This window comes from Buteo buteo, chromosome 1 (genome assembly GCF_964188355.1).
Source record: "Buteo buteo chromosome 1, bButBut1.hap1.1, whole genome shotgun sequence".
Taxonomy (NCBI): domain Eukaryota; kingdom Metazoa; phylum Chordata; class Aves; order Accipitriformes; family Accipitridae; genus Buteo; species Buteo buteo.
This window is the reverse complement of record NC_134171.1, coordinates 66,238,336-66,247,346: the sequence shown is the minus strand read 5'-3', so window position 1 is coordinate 66,247,346 and position 9,011 is coordinate 66,238,336. Positions and strand designations below refer to the sequence as shown.

The 9,011-nt window shown below is 43.1% G+C and overlaps 1 long non-coding RNA gene across 1 annotated transcript in view; it reads right to left on the bottom strand.

The window, feature by feature from the left end:
- LOC142033857 (uncharacterized) overlaps positions 1 to 9,011 on the bottom strand; it is a 161,332-nt gene that overhangs the window by 66,663 nt on the left and 85,658 nt on the right. The gene's annotated exons all lie outside the window — the stretch shown is intronic.

The following is a 9,011-nucleotide window of genomic DNA, read 5'->3' as shown; positions in this document are numbered from 1 at the left end:
TTAAAGCAGTTTACAAGTGGGGAGGCATGAACTCTGTTTTACTGTTGCTAGAGTAGAAAGCAGGCTGCCTGCAAATGTTTCCAAAAGCATAATTTAGTCCTCTGCCTGCAGATGGCAACTACTGCTGGCAATTTCAATGTATTACCGAGGTCCTCAAAAGGCTGGAAGGGAAGGATTTATGGGGAGGGACCCGAAGTTCTCCCAAATTGCTATCCCCCTCTTTGGCAATGATGCAGGCACCCCAAAAGGAGTTGGAAAACAGACAGGCAAAACTCTTGCTATTCAAAAGTATAGTGGTTTAAATCTTGAAACTAGCTGGAGACCGACTACTCAATGCAAAGAATTACACAAGTGTCATTCCAAAAATGGGATAAAAAGCTTGGGAACAGAGACAGGGGTTTTAATCAATCAGGTCAAAACTCTGTTTATTTCAACCTCATTTCAAACTAAGGGCTCTCTGTGAGAAATTTTTCTCATGCCCAAATAAGAAAAATAAGCTGTAACACATTTTATAGCAAGAAAACAAATACGAAAGATCCCCAGTGAACCACATCACCTGGGAAAAGCGAGGAGAGAGTTAGTGTTCCTGATGCTTGTTAGGAAAAGGAAAACTGCAGAAACTCTCACACTCTTGCAAGCCTTCATGTCAAATTATGAACAAAGCAAAAAAGATTTACGGCTCTGTGGGTCACCTCTAATGACTCTGAGCAGTTTGCTTTTATGATTCTGTGACAACAGAGGAGTAAAAACCTTGAATAAAAAAGTGATTCCCTTGTTTAAACACTATCCCCACCAACTACACAAATTATTTTACACTCATACCAAAGCAACTGACATGCACGGAGATACTTTCATTGAAATAGGACCGTGTTTACTGCCGAAGGTGGCCACCATCTCACAACGAACAACAATTTCACAAACCAGAAGTGAGAAATCTGCTCTTGTCCATGGAGCAGGACAACATGAAGAAACCCCAAAGGTCTCCTGTGTCTACCAGTACAGAGCCAACCCCTCCTGCACAGGTGACACCTCCTGCAAAGGTACTGAGCCCACAGTCCCGGAGTACCTCTCACTGATGCAGAAGAGGTTCTCAGTGCACAAGGGCTCTGCCAGATTACACTTGTGAAGACGTACGTGCTTTCTTTGTTCAGGCATTTTGACTTTGCCATTCCCCTGTGACAATCCTCCTCCATCTCTCAGTTTCTACTGCCTCATTTCCTTACACACCTTCTTGGTGAAAATCACCTCCTTCCTCTTCTTTTACAGTAAACACTGAAGGGAAGCGCTATGAGACACCACCTTGGAAAACGAGGCCCCTGAATTTCCTACAGAAGGCAAATGGCACACAGGCTGCAGCAATCCTGCACACACCAACTTCACATGTGGGCTACAGCTGAAGCTCACTGCCAGTCCACCAAGACTTTGATGCAAGGCAGCATAGTACCATGCTAGCCAGTGTCTTTGTTCTTCCTCAGCAGGCTTCACCAAACAAATTTTGTAATAATGATTTCCTGCATCAATAGTTGTAGCTTCTTGGGTTGTGAAGCCTGTTATCCTGTATTACCTCTGCCCCCTCCTGATTTCAAACAGATTTTGAAGGAGCCTTACAGCTCTGGGACAAAAGGAAAATGATATTGCTTTATGGTTTGAGCCATTTGACTTGTGAGTGTACCATGAGGCTGCAGCCTCAGTGAATCTCAACTCTAGATGAGAGAATATGATGACGGTTGGCAGCTAAGGCAGAGAGCTCTGAGAGGATGGGGCTGGTGGGTATATGGGAAATGGTGTTTGGCTACAGCTCTAGGATGTGCTGGTGGATGCCATGCCTTGATTTATGTGTCCAGGATAAAGGGCAGCTGGCAAATGACTTAGAAATTATTTTGCTCTCTGTTAACACTTCCCAGGAAGGGCTGGACTAAACACTGCTGTGGAGACCATTAAACTATTGTTATTTTAAATCAGGTCCATCAGAGGAGACAATAGTGTCTCTCCTTGGTAAGGGCCTGTTCTGTGTTATTAGGAATGTAAAGTACTAGTTAAAATTTTCATTACCTATCTACCAACACTTCACTATGGTCCCAATAATTGGACTCATTTGCAGTGTTTTTTCTTTTGTGTTCTACTTTTTGGATATTGCCAAGGTTACCTTGCATAAATAAATCACTCGAGTGCACCTGTGTCTATAAAGCAGAGTCCTTCTTCACTGTTTTGGGGCTTCTGATACGTTTTGCTGATTGTTCTGAAGCAAAAGTAAATCAAGCAGAAGTAAATCATGGCATATTAGGTTGTTTGGTTTTGATTATGCAAAACTGAACAAAATTGTCAACGTGTCATCCCATAAAGCCCAGAGGACAGTTGGCCTTTCTGCTGTTCGATGGAAACTGGGATTAAACCTCAGTAGAACTTTGTTGAGCATAATCACGTATTATATCAAAGGAAGCAGGGAAGAAGCTCTCTCAAAACAGGATTAAGGGATTGCCAGGCAGAATTCTTTCCAAAGTGAGATTTTATCTGTGCTTTTCATGCTCTACAAGACACCTTTTCTGTCACATTTTTCCAAGAAAGAGCAGTCTGTATTCACTGTTTGTGCGTCTACAGCACCGATGGGGTTTTAGTTACAGAAGAAGATAAAAGATGGTGCCAGCTGTACCCATTTCACTGTTTTCTGAACTACCTGTGTGACAAGTAACACAGAACAATAACACATGTCAGTTTTTGCTACAAAGAACCTTTGAAATTCTGAAAGGATCTGGAAATTTATATTCATGTTGTCTTAAGAAAATTTTTTATTAATTTCTACAAAAGGAAGCCTGGTGGTTTTAAACAAGCTAAACCAGTTAGATATGTGCTTTCTGATTTTTTTTTTTTCCCTGTTAAATTAACTTTCTGCTGAAAAGTACAGTAGGCTTAGGCTTGTATTACAGTGTGTAACTTGAACTTTCCCATGTTTTCCAACCATTTGACCGAATTAGCATGGGCATCTGAGCAGTTTTGCCTGAGGTTGCAATAACTCCTGTGACAGAGTTGGTGAATGGAGAAGGGGAGAGCACTGACGTTTTTCTACGCTATTTTGTCAGTTTTTTCCCCCCATGCTCCTTCTTGGTGATGCAGCTGTAACCAAACTGAACAGCGAACAGCTGCTTGTGCAGTCCCTGCCAAAGCTGCTGCTGGGCTGCAGTTTGCACTGCAGCTGCCTCCTGCCCTTCCCACTTCTGTCCCTCTGTCTCTTCCTCAGCTCTGCCAGCTGCCCTCTTTTCAAATGTTCAGGTTTTCTTAGTACAACACAAGACAACAACTAGCCTTGTTCTGTTAGTGTCCTGGTTTTAGCTGGGATAGAGTTAATTGTCTTCTTAGTAGCTGGTAAGGTGCTATGTTTTGAGTTCAGTATATGCAAAGAATGTTGATAACACACCGATGTTTTCAGTTGTTGCTAAGTAGTGTTTAGTCTGAAGGCAAGGATTTTTCAGCTTCTCAAGCCCAGCCAGTGAGAAAGCTGGAGGGGCGCAAGAAGTTGGCACAGGACACAGCCAGGGCAGCTGACCCAAACTGGCCAAAGGGGTATTCCATACCATGGGACGTCACATCTCATATAGGAACTGGAGGGGGGAACAGCTCGGGGACTAACTGGGTGTCGATTGGCGGGTGGTGAGCAATTGCACTGTGCATCATTTGTACATTCCAATCCTTTTATTATTACTGTTGTCATTTTATTACTGTTATCATTATCATTATTAGTTTCTTCTTTTCTGTTCTATTAAACCGTTCTTATCTCAACCCATGAGTTTTACTTCTTTTCCCGATTCTCTCCCCCATCCCACTGGGTGGGGGGAAGTGAGTGAGCGGCTGCGTGGTGCTTAGTTGCTGGCTGGGCTTAAACCATGACAGTTAGCTACATTAAACTGGAGAAGATCTCATCACTGCATATGCTTATCTAATCTTGTGGTCAGCAGCACCAGCGTGTCATCAGGCTCTGTATTAGACAAGTTAGTTTTACACAGCCACACATACAAACTCGTATATATTTATATGCATGCAGTCTGTTTGTACTCAAGTCACTTCCAAAACCTCCCTGTTCATAGGGCTACAAACTTTGCATTTACAGAAGGCAAATTTCTCGTCTCCTTCAATTAAAAGGCCCTTTTGTTTTCTGAGTGAGTGAGGCTAACTGTCCTTCTCTGTACAGACCATGATGTGATTTTTTGTTCATCTTGTGAGTTGGTAACCAAAATTACATACAGGATACTTGGTGAAACTTCACCTGTGTCTTGATTTCTCCTGGACTTCTGCCTTCTTTTCTCCAACTTACTTCAGTACCACTGCTCATAAAGAGCATTGGATTTACGGGTATCATAATACTTCTCACCTGAACACTGCCTAGTTGTGGTTATAGTGGGGGTCTTGGGTTTGTTTCTGTTCTGTATCACTGAAATGTCTTCCTCCCTTGTGTCAGTGGAAGAATGAGGACAATCCCCTCTTTCTAGGTCACTGTCTCCCAAGGTACGTGACAGGTGGAGCAGGCCATGTACTCCAACATCTAGGTTGGCTCGTCGGCCAGCATTCCTGGGGTTTCATTTCATGACACAGGAAAACAGAGCGATGTTCATTCATGTCCTGCCACTGTCTAGTGTCTTCATTTCTCTTTGCTTCAAAATTATATTATTTGAGGTATTTTACCTATACTGAACATAAATACTCTATGATGTGACTTGACTTGAGTAATGTTACACTTAATTCCGTTTCAGACTTACCTAGAATGTCTGAATCAAAATTGCTTCACTTCAGGGTGTTACTGTTATCTGAACTGTAGCAGATATAAGAGAACGTGCTTGTGCTCTGACCTCCCATCCCTGCTTGCTTTTCTAAGTTTGATAGTGAGGAATAGCTAGGAGGGGATCCTCAGTCCCTTGCCTGAAGACCAGAACACCAACTCTGGGGTCTGGAACAGCTGCACTCTGGGAACAGCAGATGCAATCAATATTTCTAAATATTTAACTTGAACAAGAAAATTGCTGGCCTGCTCTCAGCAAACAATGGTGAGCTATAAACAATATGTGGTTTGTTTTTTTATTCAGACAGTTACTCCTTCATTGAAAGTGTCAAACAGCTGTCTACAAGGAATAACAGATGATGTTATGAATGAGGCACTTCCTTTAGTTTCCTTAGAGTCGGTCACTTTCTGTGATGGCCACTTACATTCTTAGTGTAGTTGAAATACTAGACTGTACCGAGGCTGGAAGACTTAATTGCCAAGATGAAAAGGGAGCAGACGTTACTGAGGTTTTGAATGGCCGTGGCAGTGTTTCGTCCTAGAGAGGGAAATAACTCTGTGTGTGTCCAAGTGTGCAGCATTCACCCAGTACTAAACTAACCTCAAGTAGTTGGATGTTATTGTTGCATTACTGTTGATTTGGGGAGCAAATCTGTAAATGGCTCTTCTCTCTGTTTGTGGATTCTTAGTACATAATTAACAGAGCATCATGCACGCTAACCTAAATGCTGATCAATCCTCCTAGCTAGTGGTTCTTAAACTAGTGAACTTCTATATAATTAAAGATGTGAAAGTACAACTTCAACTTCTTGCCCTTTTCATCTGCTGTCCCTTCAGGCTGTGCAATGACAAACCTATGTACAATTCCATTTCAAGCTGGAAGGAGGAGTAGGTTTGGACTTGAAATATACTGACGTTCATGACTTCTGTGTGACCTTCAGATTTCCAGAGTTTAGTATCTTGATTCAAGAAGTGCTACTAAAACTCATTTCTGTTCTGTTTAAAATCGGAGAACAGTAAAAGCCTATAGCTAAGCATTCAGGTCAGCCCAAACCAGTATTTTCTGCAAGTGGAACATCTGTTCTCTCCTTCTGTCTGGATCGTGATCAATTCTATCACACACTGCAATACATTATCTTAATATTGTGTTTTACATCTGTAATATTACATCTTTTCATCTTTAACTCTAGTAGTGCATCATGTTGGTAAGACTGGCTCTTGACTTACCTTAAACCTCTGATTGTGAAAATCCCTTGATTTTTCAAATAGATGATATAATTCATAACTGCTGTTTCTCAAGCCAGATACAATTAACAGCCAACTGGATATATACAGTGACCTGGCTCTCCACAGCTAGTTTTACAACTGTCTGATGGCTATAGCTGGTACTTTCCATAGTAGATGATGATTTGTTTGAAGGCTCAAACTGTGAGATGCTGTAATTAAGACAAGTGGAGGATTTGTGGATGGATATCTAAAAAGATTTGGACGATGTATCACGGAAGCTCCTGAAGCGGTGACTTGGGAGAAGAATAAAAATATTACCTACGATATTATTATCTGTCACAAAGTCTCATCAAAATTAAACTGAAGTGTGTCCGACTATTGCTATCTGAAACAGAGGCTTCTTGTACAGAAATTCATGCTTAAACCTCATTCAGAAGGGAAACACTAAGACCATTCAGAGAGAAAAGGCAAATTACAATTTCTCTACAAGAAGCTGAGAACATGAGGACTCTTGCAACAACTCATAACAAATAGGCTACTTCATTTATTGTTTATTTCCCCATATGAATGAATCAACCATCTTGGAAACTCCATCACACACAGGGCAGAAAAAGTTGTTTACAAAAGGGACATACATCCCTAAAATAAGTTTAAGATGTACAGATTTAAAATGGGAACCAAGAGGGAGGGGAGAGGACAAAACCAAAAACAATGACATTGCAGTCAGACTTTGACTTTCAGTTACAGAAGAGATCTCTATCTCCATGTAAGTAGGGTTTTCAACTATTAAATAAATGGCATCTTAAAAATAGAACATTTGAGAATTTCAACACATGTCTTATTTCTTCTAAATAAATATTGCATGGAAATGATTCTGTTTTGCCACCATAGCTGCCTCCTCTCCTCCTGGGACTCAACCACCACCTCTGTTTTTCCTTGGATTCATGGTTTTGTTTCCTAACGGCAAATGCTATTTCCTCCACTGTTATGTTTTGGTTTGGTTTTTTTTATTTATTATTTTTTTGTTTGGTTTTTGGTTTTTGTTTTTGTTTTTGTTTTTTTTTAAAGGCCTGAACAGGCCCAAGTCAAAATGATGAGCATCTTTCCTAACCCTTTGCAGGCCTCTGACCTAGCTCAAGGTTGAAATACGATGGCTTTTCAAAACTTTCCTATTATTTAAACAGTCTTCTCCATGACCTGAAACAAAACACAGCTTCTTGCTATGTAGCTTAGTCCTGAGGCTTCCACTGATCGCTTTTGAAATGAGAGCCCCCAAATAGCCCCCCACATGCCCGTAACACAAACTGCCTGTGATCTCATTTCCTCCGAAGCCTGGGGGAGCAGGAGCAGTTCTCGCACAACTGTCTTTGCATGGTAGCAGAGCACGTGCTGCCTTTTCCCAACTGTAAAGAAGCAAATGCCAGTAGTTCATCTGCCTTCGCTGGGTGTCTTCTTACCAACTTTGCTCACCCGGCACCCTTGCACGAGCTTTCCTAGGAGCAGGACAACAGATTATCACTCTCTGGGCAGTAGAGTGCCCAAAGAGCAGGCGAGGACAGGACCTGGTGCACCCATGGGCTGCACCAAGCTGGATGCAGGAGCGGGGCAGCCGCACACCCTGCCTCGCAGGTTGTGGCAGGCAGTTGCCCCGGGGCTGGCAAGCCATGAGCAAGCGGCTCTCCGACAGGAACCTGGCCTGGCAGCAGGGAGGGAGATGGGTGTATGCGAAATGAAGTACCAGGGGTACCCGTGTCCCTGCTTCACCTTATGCTTCCCCCTAAGACTTTGCTATCGTTCTTACAGACTCCCACAGCGGTTTTCAGGTTCAATAAAGCTTACTGCCTGCCTTCCTCCTCCTCAGCTGGTGATCCTAAAAACAGCTTTGTTTCAAGACAAAGTCAGAAGAAGGCATCGTCCCACTAGTATGGAATCAAGCTCCAAAGTGCACGTCAAGCCTTCGGGCCGGCTGGCCATCGCTGCGCTTCCTGAGAACAAAACAGTTAACACTGAGCCTCTCTCTGTCCCTGGCTTATTCAGAGCAGTTGCTCCTCCAGGGAGGAGGAGTACAAGTGAAGTTTGATAAGGAAAATGGGGAGGGGGGGGACATGGACCTTCCTTCCATTGGTTAGGACAACTTATCCCTGAAATGCACTAAGGCTTTTGATAAAGTGAACGTAAAAGGACAGCCTCTTGAAGCTGCAGGAAGACCCGGCCATGATCCCGGCAGTCCTGCGCTGCCAGGGGAGACAAGAGGAGAGCTCCCTTGTGCTCAGGACAAGGGCAGGACCACAGCACACTCCTGCCAGCTCCTCCCAGAGGCAAGAGGACTCCAGGCTTCCTTGTGGCAGGGCTCATTTCTACAGAAACTACTTCTGGAAATGCAGACCTTTTGTTGATATTTATTTACTGTCCATTTTCGGAAGCCTCAAAACCACAAGAAGGTACTTTACAAAGGGGGTACTGCTACATGCATGCAGACCTGTTCCTCCATCCTGAAATTATGTGGAAAAGGGAGCTAATTCTTTCCTGTAAGCACAAGTATTTTGGGATACCATCCTTCTCTTTGCCACTCCCACGGGTTTGTCAGAGATAGGGCGAGGGATGCGAGAGGGGACCAGAGGGCTAAGGCACACTATTAGATATGAGGACGGCAGGACGCTGCTGTCATGCAACAGGAAATCTTTGGGTAGAGAAGGGTGTCATCTTACTGCATACGCTAATGCCATGGATGCTGCCTTCACTGTTACTGTCACCTGCAAAATTGCAATTTCAAAACTGCAGCTCCTGACAAGGAAAAAATGCTTGCAAACAGTTAATTATCCCTTTTGTGTTCTCTTGACAGATTTCTAAGTTGCTGGGCCCATCCTGTAGTTTGGCTGAGAAAAAGCACAAGTCACCTCCCCCATGAAGGATGCCCTACTTTGGTACCAAATCCTGCTCTTAGATATTCACTGAGACCAGCAACGGTTGCAGGCAAATACCCAAATGCAAAATTTGTCTTATGTTCCACATTCAG